The following is a 17,826-nucleotide window of genomic DNA, read 5'->3' as shown; positions in this document are numbered from 1 at the left end:
AGTAAACAAATGAGTTAGAGACGTAATGGTACAGATTTTGCAAATAGGATGGACAGACTGTCGTGTTTGTTTTCTTACCATTGTTTTTCAACTTATCATTGTTATCAGTCTTATCAGTAGTATCATTTGCTAAAGATAGGAAGAAATCCGGCTTCTCGCCTCCAGGATATGCCATTGTTCTTATTGATCGGGTACATCAGATCAGTTTGTGAAATTATGAACAGATAAAAGTTAGGTTAGTTGTTGTTTCTAAAGGGAGTCAGTCAATAACAGTTCATTGCGCGGCAATATGTTCATATTATATCCGCCTGATTGCCCTCAGCGTGCAACAATCGATCAGAAGAAATCGAGTATGACGAAACTATTGCCATGAAGTGAGGATAACATTCATATTAGTCGCTGTGGCAAGCAGCTGCTTTGGATAAATCCATAATCTGTCAATTTTGTGTAATAAAGTAGAACTTCTTGAATGTCCTTGGAGTATTAGAGTTGATATAACGACGTCACAGCGACAAAGACAAAAAGTATGAAATTTCTGTATTTTCAGATTTTCGAGTGGTACCTACGATTGGTCTGATGTTTGGTGATTAGAATCAAGATCTATGGAAGCCTCCCTGTGACTTTTATTCGTGTTTTCTCCAGTACTAATATGACAAAGTTATATGTTACGGACTTGCATGACCGATGGGCGAGAGCGTGGGAACTTCAAATTTATGAAAATATGACATCGTTTCCTGTTGACTTTCGAAATCTTGCTTTGTTTAAGCTTTTCTGACATTTCGAATAAGACAAAATCAGATTTTATTAATAGCATGGCAGCCAAGGCATTAGGCAATGTGCCTTGTGTCATAGGTGCACTTATTCTTGCCCGTTCGAAAGTGGCGTTGTTTCACTATATAGTTGTGGTCATACATTTTCACTCGGCTAATATATATATATATATATATATATATATATATATATATATATATATATATATATATATATATATATATATATATATGTAGAGACATTGGGACAAATTATGGGAAAGGTGGAGGGGGAAACACGGGTCTTTATCTGATTATCGAGTTTATTCCTGACCGGTTTCGCTTACAATAGCTTCTTCAGAAGCTATTGTAAGCGAAACCGGTCAGGAATAAACTCGATAATAATAAAAAAAAGACCCGTGTTTCCCCCTCCACCTTTCCCATATATATATATATATATATATATATATATATATATATATATATATATATATATATATATATATATATATATATATATATATATATATAGTGTATAAGTAACTATAACGAGAAGTAACTGTAAGTTTAGAGAAGAATGACTAAATATCACATGCAACCAGTATTTCTCAAAGATTAAGATGTGTGGGAGGTTCGTAATTCAGTTTTGTAGAAAAATTATAGTTTGAAATACGTTATACAAATATTTTACCTGATATACATAACACACGCATATACTGTAGACAAAGTAAAACAAGTGAAATATTGTTGTTGGAGTACTCATTTAAACCCGAACGATATGAATTTCTTTGACTTCGTTCACTAACCGACATCTGCGTAGTTTGTTTTGTGTGCGTGTAATTCACGTGAATTAAAATATGAATGATAAGAAAACGTAATCACGGAGCCAGAGAGCTCCCACCCTTTGACTGAAAAATATGAACTTGATTCATCATTGAGAACTGATGAATCTGGAAAAGTGGCACTTTACCTATACGCATAAAACATATTACAATGTATTCTCAAGCGTCATTTATCAAGAAATCCTGTACCCGATAATTTTTTATCTTGTCCCTCCTGGCCCCTCAGTTTCAATCGTAGGCAGGGTACCAAAAACTCATTTTCTTAGTTAGATTATCGTAAACTATTAATATGTGGTCATTTTTGTGTGAAGCAATTATATATTATTATGAGAACTTATTGAAGAATTTAAGTAAATGAAATGGGACTTTGTTATCGAGAAGTGACGTAGCTGCATGATGCAGCCGACTTTAGTGATGAGTCATATCCTTGTCATGGTACAGGCGATATTGCTGTGCTTGAATACACCCTTCACTGAATGTTGCTGAATACTCAAAAAGACGTAGATGTGTGTAATGCAATAATTACAGGGTCCATGGGTATCCATAACTGAGATAAACATCAATATTTGTAAAAGAATACTCTTTACAGATAGCAAAGGCATTTGCTAGATAAATTATGTGTTGTTAGGGGGACAGCACAGTCCTGTAACATTGAAATGTTCCGTACTGGTGTTGAAGTTTAAATGATAATCGTTAACATACATTTAACACGTACACTTAATCGGGTTGTCTTCACACAAAACTATCTTTATTTCAATTTGTTGTATATAGATATGAGATGAACTATAACAAGGCAAATCGTTTGCCATATCAAATACAAAATTGCATTGATGATGACATTACCACTTTCGATTTTGTTATTTTAATTCCATAAAGGGCCAAACTCTGCATTTGCATTAATGTGACGTTAATATATCTGCCATGGCTCTTCAACCCCCAGCGGAATAGAAGTTGTTTGAATTTAGAAAAAAAAAATGCATTAGATACAATGGCTGCGCAACTTAGCAATTTGGCGGTACTCAGTAGAATCTTTTAAATATTGCCTTATTGGATATATTTTTGGGTTTAGTTAACCTCTGAATGCCTGAAATCAATTGGTATTAATTCAGAACATCTAAATGTCCAAATTGGGACATCCCGTCTAAGTTGATGACATACATTTAATCTGCATGTGGTTTTCGGAAACTACAGGTAAAATCCCACAGACGAGTACATGTTAGATGAAAGACATGTTGCTCAACGCTTGACGACAGGGCGTTGGTGGGCCAGCGCTGCCCAAAACGTTTCTGACGTTCGGAGTGTTTGTTTACGTTCCCAACAGTTGCTTGGGTGACGTGCAAACACGGAGGCCAGCCCACTGAAACGACATACCGGAGTGAGATCTCGACTAGTGCGGAGGTAAAGGAGAGAAGCGGAGACCATAAGATTATAAGGTAATTCAACTCAAACCATGTTTCATTATGATGTGTTGTTGGTGTGCAATGACTAATAGTATTGTTATTATTAACTAGCGTGATGCCTGTCCATGAAATTCTCTAGCAAATTCTGTATTTAAACAAAGTCGTGAATTTCTCTGGAAACTGTATAGCTTTCAGTAAGTGTATTTCTGGTGGAGGGGGGGGCAAGGGATAAAAGCAAGTTTCAAGATTGAACTCATGTTTAAAAGTAAAATCAACACTGAAAAAGTTATGCGTGCTTGAACAAAAATATTAAAACGTACCGCGTTGCCCTTTAACTTATCAAAGGCGCGTTCTGCGTCATAAGTAGGAAAGTGTGCGGTAAGGCGCGTTCTGCGCCATAAGTAGGGAAGTGTGCGGGTGTGTCTAGGATTTACTGACCCAAGCAATGAACACACGAGCTGAACATTGGTTTACGACCCAGGAAGGTGACAAAATGAGCAAGTTAAGGTAGGGAAAAACATTGTGGCATTCCAAATAGATATGCAAGCTAACCTGGATACAAACACATACAAACTAATGATTCAGAACACACACACACACACACACACACACACACACACACACACACACACACACACACACACACACACACACACACACACACTTCAGTGAATGGACGGCGTAGAAGACGTACTGAAGAAAAAGTGAAAAATAGAGGATTCCAAAGCAAAGGAAGTACCTATTGTATTTGCAGGGTGAGGGGGAAATTGCTCGTGGGGTAGTGGGAACGTAGGGAAAGAGGAGAAGGGGAGGGATTGCTGAGGGAAATGGAAGGAAATGAGGAAGGAGAAGACTTGGAGGCAGACAGACGAAATGTAAACATCAAAAAACGGCCCCCCGACCAACTGAGTGCCAACGAAATGTCTAATAAAAATGTAAAGATCAGAAACATAGATAAGAGCAGTACAATGGAAGGTGAGGATGATAATTTCAAAGGATTTAATGAAAGGGCGGCGGATACCAACCTCCCCCGACTGACAAAACTGGAGGAAAAACTTCAACAAATGTCTGACAACTGGGAAGTTAGGTTTGGCAAGATGACAAAAATCGCCGAGAGGTTTGAAAAATTGGAAAAACTAGAGAAGGCGAACAAAAACTTAACTGATGAAATAGAAGACCCAAAAAGACAGTTAAGAGAAGTAAAGGTGGAGAATGAGGAATTGAAGAGGAATAGTAAAGAAAACAGAGAGGCCATAACTAAAGAAGCTAAGAATTGGAAAGCAACCCAAGAAGACAATAAAGTTTCATTCACTGACATAGTCAAACAACAATTGAAAGAACATACTGAAGACTCGGTTATTAAAGTGATGAGACAAAAGGAGAATATAGTAAGAGATTTAGCAGACAAGAAGATATGTACAATTATATTAGGAATGGAAGAAAAACACAACCCAGATAGAACCACAAGAATCAAAGAGGAAAATTATAAAGTAAGACAATTACTAGAATCAGTTCAGGAAGATGAACCAGAAATTATGAAGCAAATCGAAGAGAAATTTAGACTCGGAAAGTATAGCACAGATAAGACCAGACCAATTAAGATTAAATTCAAGTCACAAACGACGGCAGAGAATATCTTATCCAAAACACGGAAACTAGCAACAAGTGATCAATATAAAAAGGTATGGATAAAAAGGGAAATGAATAGAGAGGAAGAAAAACAGAAAAGACTTGAAGCTAAGGAAAATAACGAGATAAGAACGGAGTCAGAAAAAGAGAGATTCTATTGGAGAGTAGTGAATATGAAACTAAAGAAAGTCGACATACAAGAGAAAAACAAAAGGGAAACAGAACATAATGGAAGTGGCAGAAAACTAAGAGTGTCTTACACAAATATAGATGGATTAATAACAGGATTGAATGAGCTGAATGATTATTTGAAAGAAAAAGAACCAGACATAATGGGAATTGTAGAAACAAAATTAAAAGGTCCACTACCACCCAACAGTGTAGGACATGATACATATAATTATTGGATTAGAAACAGAGTGAAAAAGGAAGGGGGTGGAGTTATGTTCCTAACTAAGAAGGATATAAACGTGAAGTGTGTCACATATGGAAAGAATACAGTAGAGATGATAATGATGGAAGTAGAAGACAGAGATAAGAAGAGCAGAAAGTTTGTGATAAATTATGTGCCTCCGAAAACAGCCTCATGGGAACAGAGTGAACATAAAAGTATGTTAGAGGACACAAAGATAGCATTAAACAAGATAATGGAAGAGGGAGGAAGAATAGTTATGATGGGCGACTTTAATTGCAAAGAAATCTGCTGGGAAGAAATGACAGTAAAGGGTGGAGACGGCTCATGGGGAAACGCTCTACTTGAGATGGTTACTGACCATACAATGACACAATGGATACAGGAGAACACTAGGTATAGAAATGAAGAAGAGCCATCGAGACTAGACCTAATAATTACATCTGAACCTAGAATAGTGGACAAAATTGAATATAAAACACCAATAAGTAAAAGTGACCACATATTGATTGAACTGGAACTTAATGAAGAAAAATATATCAAAAGAAATGAACAATATAGAAAAGGAAGAATGATGTATGAAAAACAAACTTTGATAAAATAAGATAATTCTTTCAAAAGGAAAACTGTGAAGAAATATACAAAGAAGAAACAACAGTAGGAGAGAAATTGAATATTTTGACAAAAATTTACAAAAAAGGAGTGGAAAAGTATGTCCCAATACAAAAACAAGAAAAAGAATATGTAAAATGCTGGTACAACAAAAGTTGTAGGGAGTTAAAAGACAAAAGAGACAAAGCCTGGACCAGATGGAAAAAAAAGGCAGAAGACCTGAAAAATGGAAAATATATACCTGTTATAGAAATGAATATGTACAAACGTGCAGAGAGGAAAAGAGAAAATATGAAAAAGATGTCATAGAAAAGTGTAAAGATCAACCAAAACTATTCTACAGATTTGTAAACAACAAACTGAAAAACAAACAAGACTTGGAGAAATTAAGACAAGAGGGAATTGAATACACTGAAGAAATGGAAGTGGCGGAAATTATGAACAAACATTTTAAATCGGTGTTTACAAGGGAGAACATACAACCTGAAGAGAACGAATGGAAAGAGAAAGTCCCCCCTATGGAAGAAATAAAAGTAACAAAGAATTAAATATTAACACACTTGAGTAATCTTGATGTCAGAAAATCGCATGGACCAGATGAAATAGCAAACTGGATACTGAAAGAATGCAGGAATGAACTGGCAGACAAAATACATAGCATACTAAACAGTTCCTTGAAAGAAGGAAAAGTTCCAGAAGATTGGAAAAAAGCAAATATAGTACCTATATATAAAGGAGGAAATAAAGAAGAACCTACCAACTATAGACCAGTCTCTCTAACAAGTACAATAGCAAAAATTTGTGAAAGAATTATCAAAAGTAGATGGGTAAAATATTTAGAAAAAAGAACAAAGTGTTAAATCCAAGGCAATTTGGATTCAGACAAGGACGATCATGCGTCACCAATTTAATATGTTTCTATTCAATGCTAATAGATATAATACAAGAAAGAGATGGATGGGCGGACTGTGCATTTTTAGACCTAAAGAAAGCTTTTGACAAAGTACCACATAAGAAGTTGCTTAAGAAATTAGAAACTGAAGGAGGAATACAGGGCAAACTACTAAATTGGATGAAAGACTTTTTGCAAGAAAAAAAATGAGAATAGTGATAAGAGACCAGCACTCAAAATGGGATGAAGTAATAAGCGGTGTTCCGCAGGGAACAGTTCTGGCCCCAATAATGTTTGCTATATATATTAATGATATGGATGAAGGAATTGAAAGCTATATGAGCTTCTTTGCAGATGATGCAAAACTACTGAAAAGAGTGAAAACTGAAGAAGATTGTGAATCACTACAGAGAGATCTAAATAAAGTACAGGAATGGAGTAGGAAGTGGGAGATGGAGTTCAATACAAAAAAGTGTAGTATAATGGAATTTGGAAAAAGCAAAAACAGAATAACAGGAGCATATAAATTGGGAGAAGAAGGAATAAAAAAAAGTAGAAAATGAGAACAATCAAAGTTGCATTTACATACCTGGATGAAGAAATGATGAAGAAAATCCTAATCACCCTGATAAGACCAAGATTGGAATATGCAGCAACGATATGGTCACCAAGTACAAAAAAATGTATAAAAAAATTGAAAGAATACAAAGAACAATTACAAAATTGGCACCAACACTCTCAAAACTATCATATGAAGAGAGACTAGAAAAACTTGAACTACGGACACTAGAGCAAAGAAGAGAGAGAGGAGATTTGATAGCTATTTACAGAATCATGAAAGGCATAGAAATTACTGATAGAGAGAATCTGATAAAATGGGATGAGAGAAATACAAGAGGACACGGAAAGAAAATAAGACTTTTGTCCTAAATATCGGGGACATTTTGTCCTAGGGGTGCAGATTTCGGGACCTTTTGTCCGGGGACCTTTTGTCCAGGGACGTTTTGTCCTACATTCGTTATAAACATACCTACAAAACATTGATCGGTTCCACATCTATATCCAACTATATGACAATAAAATAAAACATTTTTTGATATTATAGTTATCCATGATAAGATAGTATGGGATTTTGATCAATGATATATGGGATTATGAATTATGGGATTTTGATTGTGGGTTTTCGACATGTGGGATTTTGTAACTGTGGGATTATGACATGGATTCTACTGAAAGAAGGAGAATAATCAGCCAACTTAAAGAAAAAATATGTCATTTAACTTTGAGTCGAAAATCCCCCTTATTCTGTGCATGTAGGGAGAATCTGGTTGTAGGATGTTTAGTCTTCGGACATTTAGTCTTCTGGACAATTAGTCTTTGGTCATTTAGTCTCCTGACAATTAGTCTTCCTTTGAAAAATAACTGTGGACATTTAGTCAACGGACATTTAGTCTTCAGGACAATTAGTCTTCATCTTCAAATTATAATAGGATAATCAGCTTAAAACATCAGTATTAAGAAAAAAGGAAAGATTGAATTTTATGTATAGATAATTCTTTATCATTCATAGACACATACAATATGAATTATTCTCAATATAATGTCTCTTCTCGACGAATATAATGTCTCTTCTCGACGAGTATTTCTATCCCTTTATACTGTACAAACCGATTGAAAGATTGAAATTTATGTATAGATAATTCTTTATTATGTATAGACACATATACATTATTTTCAATACAATGTAATATAATCATTTACTTTAATAAATCTAAAGTATGTAAGACGATTAGAATTACCAGTATTTGTCAACATTCTAGCACAAATATCATCATGCGAAACACAGTTTATTGAACATTTCAGTTCATGATCGCAGATTTCTTCCAACACGGCGAAGGAAATCATTGACATTTGATATGCCATCGTGATGCTGCTCGCACAAGTATTTAAGTTTATTCTGAAGGTGCATATATTTACGATTAATTTGTCTCAAAGGCGGAGCATGCCGACAGGAGACCTTTTGGTCCATATCTCTTAGGTGGCTTTCCGACTTTTGATTGCTGGTATGGTTTTATGGAATGTAGGACAAAACGTCCCCGGACAAAAGGTCTCGAAATCTGCACCCCTAGGACAAAATGTCCCCGATATTTAGGACAAAAGGTCCCCATTTTTTTCAACAAATATTGATTTTTATCAACTGTTTATACATTTTGGGACATAGTTAATTGTGGTTTTATAACAACCCTTAAATTCAGGAGAATCTCTATATATAAACACAAAGTACAATAATATTTGATATTTTATTAACCCATTCAACTCCTATGACAAGATGTCTTGTCATTTGGTCAAATAAAACAAAAAATCATAAAACACCAAAATGTTTGATCAAACACCAGAAAAATATGACGTCAGTCCTCGCTTCGCTGCGAGCGAAGCGAGGATTGACGTCATATTTTTCTGGTGTTTGATCAAACATTTTGGTGTTTTATGATTTTTTGTTTTATTTGACCAAATGACAAGACATCTTGTCATCGGAGTTGAATGGGTTTAAATATCTTATACGCCGAGATCTTTTTCAATACTCACTTTTGTTCGAATTTCCAAAATAACTTGTAATCGTACTTACTGTTATTTTTACTTATGTGCATTACCTTGCATTTACTTGTTAAATTTCATTAGCCACTTTCCAGACCATTGCTGTAATTTATTTAAATCTTCATTCCGCAAATTATGAGTACAATTACAGCACACAATTATGCTTTATTGAACTTATATTGTATGCCTATAATTTTTTTTTTTAAATCAAGTTAAAAACAAAAAATTCACCACTCACTTTTGTCAACGAATTTCCAAAATAACTTGTAATCGTACTTATTGTTATTTTTACCTATGTGCATTACCTTGCATTTACTTGTTAAATTTCATTAGCCACTTTTCAGACCATTTTTTTTAATGTTCATTCCGCAAATTATGAGTGCAATTACAGCACACAATAATATTATGCTTTATTGAACTTATATTGTATGCCTATAGTTAAAAACCAAATATTCACCAAAAAACATATAAAGGAATAAAGTAAAACACATCTGACAAATTTTTAGAAAAAAAAAAAATGGGGACATTTTGACCACCCACCTAGGCCGTTGGGGACATTTTGTCCCAGGGGTGCAGATTTCAGGACCTTTTGTCCGGGGACCTTTTGTCCGAGCACCGGTTTTATGGCCTATTATATAGCATTTGTAATGGACCATTTTCATTAAATAAATAACTTGAGATCAGGCTGGAGGTGGTCTTCCAAGTACAAAGGATTACAAAGGCGGAGCATGCCGACAGGAGACCTTTTGATCCATATCTAGGTCGGATGCAAAAAAAAAAAAAAAAGGATGATCTGTTGACCTCAGGTCAAGAGTAACAAATTCTGGAAAAGAAAAACTAATAATTTTCTTCCACATACAATAGAAAGTAAAAAAATAAGTACATTTTAACACATTATATTTCTGACAGACTGAAATTCCCTTGCAAAGCAAAACCATCTTTTCTTAGAAGTGAAAATGTATCTCAAATCCAATGGGTTATACACTGAATGAATTTTATTTTAGGATAATTTTGAAATGACCTTGTGAAGTCACAAGTCACAAGAATTGAAATAAGACGTCACTGAAAAGCGCTATATATGAAAGTGGCCGAAACGTCCGAAGTCGACAATTTCATGAGGCCTAAACGTCCGCTCACCTTGGGGTGGAGCCTGCAACCTCTTTGGGCCACGGAGATGACCCGTCCTCGGACGTTTCGACCTCATGAAATTGTCAACTCCGAACGTTTCGGCTTCATTCATATATACCGCTTTTAAGTGATGCCTTATTTAAACTTAATTAGCATCAAAAGGAATTTTTATGTTGTTCACTCATTCATTCATAAATAAATAAACAAATAAAAGTAAATGAAAATATAAATAGAAAATAACCAAAGTAGTAATGTTGGTGCCAAAGAAATAAAAATAATTAATGGCATTTTGGTGTTCTAAATTTGAAGTAGACAAAGAAGCGAGTTAAGCGTAAACATATGCAACATCAGAACAAACTTAAATACTTGTGCGAGCAGCATCGCGATGGCATATCAAATGTCAATGACTTCCTTCGTCGTGGAAGAAATCTGCGATCATGAACTGAAAATTTCAATAAACTGTGTTTCTCATGATATCTGTGCTAGAATGATGACAAATACCGGTAGTTCTAATCGTCTTACATAATTGTAAATTTATTAAATTGAATTATTATATTACATTGTATTGAAAATTATGTATAATATATGTGTCTATATGTCATGCGTGATCGATCGGTAAGCTATTGCAAACAGACGCGAACGAAAATGTATACACCACACCCAGCCTCAGACACCCTCCATTCACTCTCGCGCGGTAGATAGCATACTATAGTAGCACCAATTAAAGTATGACCTTTTCCCTTTACAATGACATAACAAAAAAAACAATATGTAAAATAGAACCAGAGATATAGCTTATTAAAGGACAAAAACATTGATTTTTCGAACTCGACTCGAACTTGTGACGTCACTACTACCTCACGAGTCTTTTACCGGTAAACTGTCGATAATTTCGGTAACTGTATTGTTGTTCACCAATAATTTCGATATTGAAATTAGCGATATTTCCCCAGCACTACCAAGCACCCATGGCGAAGCCAGGTGCTTGTATTTATAACAAAAACTTTTTCTCCCTTACATGGGGGGTAGCCAAAAACAAAAAGGCATAGAAACCACTCCCACCCATTCTATCCCCTACATATTCCACTTCCCTCCTCCCTCCCTCTCGGCACCTGGACGACAGGTCATCTCTGCATCCTGTCCACTGCCCTGGGTCAGAAGCAGTGTCGCAAGACACAGCACATCCACAGCAAGACCGCTTCATTAATTCGGCGCCCCCCCCCCTCACCGTCTCCCCATGCAGAAAAAAGAGAAGACGGGGAGAAATCCCTTCGGGCTGCATCAAATTATTACTCATACATACTTCCTTACCCCCATCCCCCACCCACTCCCCCTAATGCATCGCAGCAGCATCCATACACAACCCTTCTCCATTCACCCCTATCTTCAGTCCTCTCACCCGTCCTTCCTCAACAGATATTCCTCTCTTTTGTAATGCCCGTTTTACCCCATCTATCCATCTCATCCAAGGATGCCCCCTCATATTCACTCCTTCCACCTCTACCTTCTACACCTCTTTTACTAATATTTCTTCACTCATTCTTTCCATGTGTCCAAATCATCCTAATACTCTTTCATCAACCTTATCTCCCGATTCCCTTTCCACCCCTGTTCTCCTCACCTCCTCATTTCTCACTCTAGCCTAGTAACCCCTATCATACTTCTCAGTCATTTCATCTCAAACACATTCAAAATCCACTCCTCCACTCTTGTGTTCCATGTTACTGGTGTTGGCACAATCACTCCTTCATACAACCTCCTCTTAGCATCCATTCCCTAATGTCTATTTCTCATTACACTTTTTAATCCACCAAGGCATTTACTCGCTTCTCTCAATCTACATTCTACCTCCACCTCCACTACACCTTTTCCTGCCACATTTGCACCCAAGTATCTAAAACTATCCACTTCCTCCAGTCGCTCTCCCTTAATGCTCACTTCCAGCCTGCTGTCACTCTCTCACCTTGTACATCTCATCACCTTTTGCCCACATCTTCAGCTTCCTTCTTTCACACACCTTCTCAAACTCTGTCACTAACTTCCTCAATCCCCTCTGATCCTGCTATAAGCGCAGTGCCGTCAGCAAACAACAACTGGCTTATTTCTCATTTTTCTCCATTTTATTTAACCATCTCCAACCCCTGACTCACCACCCTTGCATTCACCTCTCGCACCACCCCATTCATGTATAAATTGAACAGCCAGGAAGACATAACACATCTCTGACGAAGTCCCACCTTTACCTTAAACCATTCACTCTCTCCATTCCTAATCCTAACACAAGCTCTACTAATATCGTAAAAACTCTTTGACTAATCTTAACTGCTTTCCTCCTATCCCATATATCTGCAGTATCTCCCACAGTGCCTTCCTGTCTACCCTGTCGTAAGCCTTTTCCAAATCCATACAAGCCCAAAAAAACATCTTTACCTTTTCCTATAGCTTTCTCACATATCTGTCTTACCACAAAAATCTGATCTACACAACCCCTACCTGTCCTAGAACCACACGGTTCCTCACCAATTACTCCCTCTGTTCCTCTCCTAATCCTCTCAATCAATACCCTCCCATAAGCCTTCCCAACTACACTCAACAAGCTGATCCCTCTGAAACTACTACACTCACACTTGTCCCCCATTCCCTTGTAAAGTGGAACTATACAGGCACTCCTCCAATCCTCCGGCACTCTACCCTCTCTCCAACAAACATTAGATAACCTCACCAGCCAGTCCACCATAACTGTACCTCCTTTCTTCAGACATTCTGCATGGCATCTATCCAACCCAGATGCCTTACCTGCTCTCATCATCTTAACAGCTGTTTTCACTTCATCTTTCCCTATTTCTACTCCATTCTCCTCACTCATCACTGTCATTTTCTTAGCACTTCCCACTGCAACTGCCTTTCCCTCCCTATCCTCCTTCACATTTAGCAACTCCCTAAAATACTCTGCCCACCTTCTTCTCACTGCCTTCTCTTCCATTATCATCTCTCCATCTGCACCTTTTACCATTTCTTCTCTACTTGATTCGCCTCCTCTTCCTCTTTTAATTTCTTTCCATAACATGTTTTTATTTCTTTCAAATTTTCTGTCGTACTCTTACCCCATTTCACATCTGCTATCCCCATTGCTTCCTTTATCTTGTGCATAACTTACCTTCTCTTTACTTTCTACCTATCATACTATTCCCTCGTCCTAATTTGTAGCCAATCTATAAATGCCTGCTTCTCTTCTACACCCTTCTTTGCTTCCTCATCCCACCACTCCCTTCCTTCTATTTCCTCCCGACCTCCTTGTTCCACACACCATTTTTGCACACCTTATGACTCCCTCCTTGAATCATCCCCATTCCTCCTCCACTCCTAGTTCTACTCTATCCTTCACTCCCTCCCACTCCTCTCTCAGCTTCTTCTTATACTCCTTCTCCTTTTCTTTCTCATTTAAGCAGTTCACTCTAAGTACCTCCCTACCTTCTGCCCTTTTCCTCTTTCTCCACCTATTCTCCACTCTCAATTACCTGCCACAATTTTTTTTCTGATATTCCCCCACTCTCTCTCCTTAGAACATGTTCATCCTTAACTCTTCTACCATACTCCTGGTCACCACTATATAGTCCATTAATGCTTTATCTGCGACCCTTCTATCAACCACCCTCTCCTATGTGTACTTATGCTTAAACTTTCTTCCTAAACACTATTTGCTATCATCAACTCTCTTTCAAAACACATCTCCACCATCAATTCTCCACTACGATGTTTACCTGGAACTCCATACTTCCCAATCACTCCGTCTATTGGTTCGTTTGCTACCCTAGCATTAAGGTCTCACAATACAACTACAATGACATTTCTCCCTAATCCTTCTACGCACTCATTTAAATCTACCCAAAAAGCCTCCCTTTCCTTTACACTCTTCTCACTACTTAGCCCATACGCACTTACAAAAACCCACATCTCCCTTCCCAGCTTCACCTTCATCCACATCAACCCTGAAGAAACTTCCTACCACTCCACTACATGCTTATCTATCTCTTCACTTATTAGTATAGCCACCCCTTCTCTCCCTCGTCCCCTCTTCACCCCTGAGAACCTCCCAACTACACTCCCAAATTCACACTCACCCCTCCCTCTAGTTTCACTCAAAGCCAGCACATCCATCTTTCTTCTCACAAACATACTACCCATCTCGTCCTTTTTACTCTCATCTGTACCACATCTACGCACATTTAAAGACCCAAACCTTAGGGTACTGGTCGGAGAACTCCCAGACCCTCTTATGCCTTTACATTTTTAGGAATGTCCCCTTTTGGGGCTACAGGTAACAGGACTCCTAATCCCATCCCCCGTCCCATTTTTTGTCGCCTCTTATGACTCAAGTGGGAATACTTGGTGGTAGCATTCTTTTCCCCCACCCCACGGTAGGCGAAAAAAAGGAAATTAATATTCAGAGAAATTGTACAGGAGGTACAGTCACAGTATAAAAGTGTCATAATTTCTCTATGAACAGAGTTTTCCTCTATCACAAAATTATGTGTGGCTCTGGTCCATAGAGGCGCCCCATATAGACCCAAAAATATCAACTGCATACTACTTTGCCACAATAACATGCACTCCAATACCCCAGACGGCACCAATAGATTTAACTATTTTGAGTTGTAACTTGGTAAGTTGAGAGAACTTAACCTCATTAAACTTATGGACAAAAACATCCATGGTGCTCGGAAAAGGAAAGGCACTGAAGAATGCCAATAAATATTATTTAAAATATTTGATAGCATGTAAAAGCTGTAGACAAAAGTACCAAAAACCCGGAGTATTTTCGCCTCATTAAGAGGCTTCTTCAGGGTGAGAAGACTTCAATGAATGTAGATGTAGTCTGCAGTACTGTGAGGGCTGGTGAGGACAGAACCAGCTCGCGCGGGATTGGTAGTTGTTGGTGGGGAAGTGATGTCTGTATGAAAATGAAAAGATAGTTGTGTATAAAAGAGGATTGCCACCGGGCGATTCGTGACTTTGGAAGGATGGACAGGAGACTAGGGGTCGGAGGCTGGAATTACCTATAACCTTGAGGTTACGTATGGATATTTATTCGTCTTAACCTCATCCAACAAATTTAGAAAATGATGAGAGGCTTAGTCTTAGGGAAAGACAGAGAAATTGGAAATAATTTTAGTGATAGGTAAGCTGAAATGAGAAGATACAGTAGGAGAGAAAGATAGAAATTAAAATAATTTCATTAGAAGGAAAAGTTTATGTAGAAGTTTGTGCATGTAGTCGTGGTTTTGTTTGCGATATGCTTGTGTGTGTATGCTATGCATAGAGAGGGTTGTTGCCTCTAAGCGTGTGTACATACAGCCTAACAATGGGCGAGATATTTACATCATTATCACTATTATTATTATCATTGTTATTAACATTATTATTATCACTATTATTATTATCAGTCAAAGCTGGTGAACGGATACATTATTTATATGTGCAGCTATACACGATTTCTCGTGTACACCGCACGTGGGAGAGAGCAGCTAACAAATAGATTTTACGGTGTGGTCTAGGTGTGATGTGCTATATTAGGTGTTTGTGTTTGGCATGCAGTCTTTCCAGGTGTTTCATGTGAAGATTGTGTTTGTGTTGGTTGAGTGGACGGATGTTGGAAACTTGGTGTAGGGACTTGACTGTTCTGAAGTCGCTCCATTGTGAACCCGTGATGAGTTTTAACAGCGGCATTCTGATTCTTCTGATGGTTGTAGTTGTTAGTGGGACATGTCAGCTGGCTCAATCCCGGGGACTGGCACAGAATCGGTCTGACGGGTCAGGTACAATCAACGTTTTGTGAACAGTGTTGCAGTTTTGAAGCATTTTAATCTTCCTTGGCCCTCGCTCCTTGTCTGAAGTGTGGGGTCCAGGTAAGGCCATCCAGTGTGCTACCCAGCACACAGGCATTCTTTCACTGGGACGTTTGTGGTGTTTATTTTAAGAGCAGTGTTATTGATTGTTCTATTGATTTGCTTACAACAGAAGTATACAGCTTTGCATTTCGATGCGCTGGTCTTAATGTGCCAGTGTTGCTCTCACACGTGTCCGGTCTAGTATGTGTTGCATTACGTGTAACGCTCCCAGCAGCATTTTGTCTGCTAATGTGATTAGTGTCGTCAGCATACAAAATAGAGCTCTGTTGCATGAGTAAGCCGGCTCTGGCAGGTCAGCAGGGCACATTCGAAATTGAGGTACAATTTGTACTTAAGGCCTTCATGCCAGACAGTATAGAATGTCTTCTCCACATCCTTACAAACCAAAATGGCCTTACCAGGGCGACCGTCTGGTGGTCTTTGAACCCATTGAGTGATCATGGAAATAACATCGTCTGCACCGCGCCCCAGCCGAAAACCAAACTGGCAGTCCCTTGGCACATGTTCCATCTCTAGATAGCTTGAAAATTTGTGGGAGGTACCCAGAGGCTAGTGAGCTATTGTATAGTGTCATGTGTGATTATGTAGTCTGGCATATGTTTGAGTAGGTGTGCATCGATGCATAAAGGGCCAGGGGCTTTGAATTATAAAGCCGAGATACCCTTTACCTCCTCCAAAACGATGGGGCAGATAAGAGGATCTTCATCTAACTGAAAGAGATCAACAGTCGTCTGGAATGAGGTCACTACAGCTATTCTTGAAAGAGACGCTGTGCAAGGTGCTAAAGCAATGTGGTCCTTGCACAGAATGGGGCTTAAAGACCTCACTCCATGCTGATGCCAGAAGGTCAGCCTGTACGGGGGAGTGTGCAGAATGGTTGAAATGGTTGATGACCTTGGGTGGAGGCACAGAGTACTCCAGCTGTCGTTTGATGGTCCTCCAGAACATGGAAGGGTCCGTCACACAGACACCAGAGAGCAAGTCCTCCAGAACTTGGAAGGGTCCGTCACACAGGCATCAGAGAGCAAAGCCATCAGTTGCTCCTTGTCACGATGTGAATCATAGAGGGACTTTGACAGGCTTCTCTGTAGCCAGTGCATGTCTTGTAGGATAGCGTCAGAGGCCTCTGGGGCTGCTTGTGATAGGTTTGTAAATCTGTTCTGTAGTGCAATGCATAGTCTGTTAGTGCACATAGAGGTGGTGAACATGGCAACCTTGTGGTGCTTTGTCCTAGGAATGTGCTTTTTCACTTTTTTTTTCAAACTTCGTGAGTGAGCGCCATTCCTACTCTATTGCTGCATGTGGAGCATTGTTCATGTTTGTGTATGTCATAAGAGTGTTTTTGAAGCCTTCCCTGTCGGCCTGACTGTAGTGTAACCGAGGCTCACTGGGGATAAGGATGGGTGAGGTGGAGATGCAAAGAATTAAGGGTATGTGGTCGGAAAGGGTGGGGGTACCGGGTGAGATAGTCGAGTTGAGGAAGAAAGCTCGGCTGATAGAGAACACCAGGTCAGGCTTACCCTGCACTCCATGACCCATGAATGTGGGAAAGTCTGGACCTAGGAACTTTAGCCAGTGAAGTACAGTAAGAGAGTGCACTTGCTGACTCACTGAGCTGCTGCTGTGCATGCCGGGGCTCCAATAAGCATGTCTGCAGT

The 17,826-nt window shown here is 38.5% G+C and overlaps 1 protein-coding gene across 1 annotated transcript in view; it reads left to right on the top strand.

Moving 5' to 3' along the window:
* Window positions 1–2,865: 2,865 nt before the first annotated feature.
* The window catches only part of LOC143040986 (NFX1-type zinc finger-containing protein 1-like), an 87,708-nt gene continuing 72,747 nt past the window's right edge, over window positions 2,866–17,826 (top strand). The window contains exon 1 of the mRNA XM_076212452.1: window positions 2,866–3,024. The gene's annotated coding sequence lies outside the window, so the exon portion shown is untranslated. The remainder of the gene's footprint in view (window positions 3,025–17,826) is intronic.

The sequence above is a fragment of the Oratosquilla oratoria genome, chromosome 2 (genome assembly GCF_046742065.1).
Source record: "Oratosquilla oratoria isolate Oo_2021 chromosome 2, ASM4674206v1, whole genome shotgun sequence".
Classification (NCBI taxonomy): Eukaryota; Metazoa; Arthropoda; class Malacostraca; order Stomatopoda; family Squillidae; genus Oratosquilla; species Oratosquilla oratoria.
This window is presented reverse-complemented; position numbering and strand designations above follow the sequence as displayed.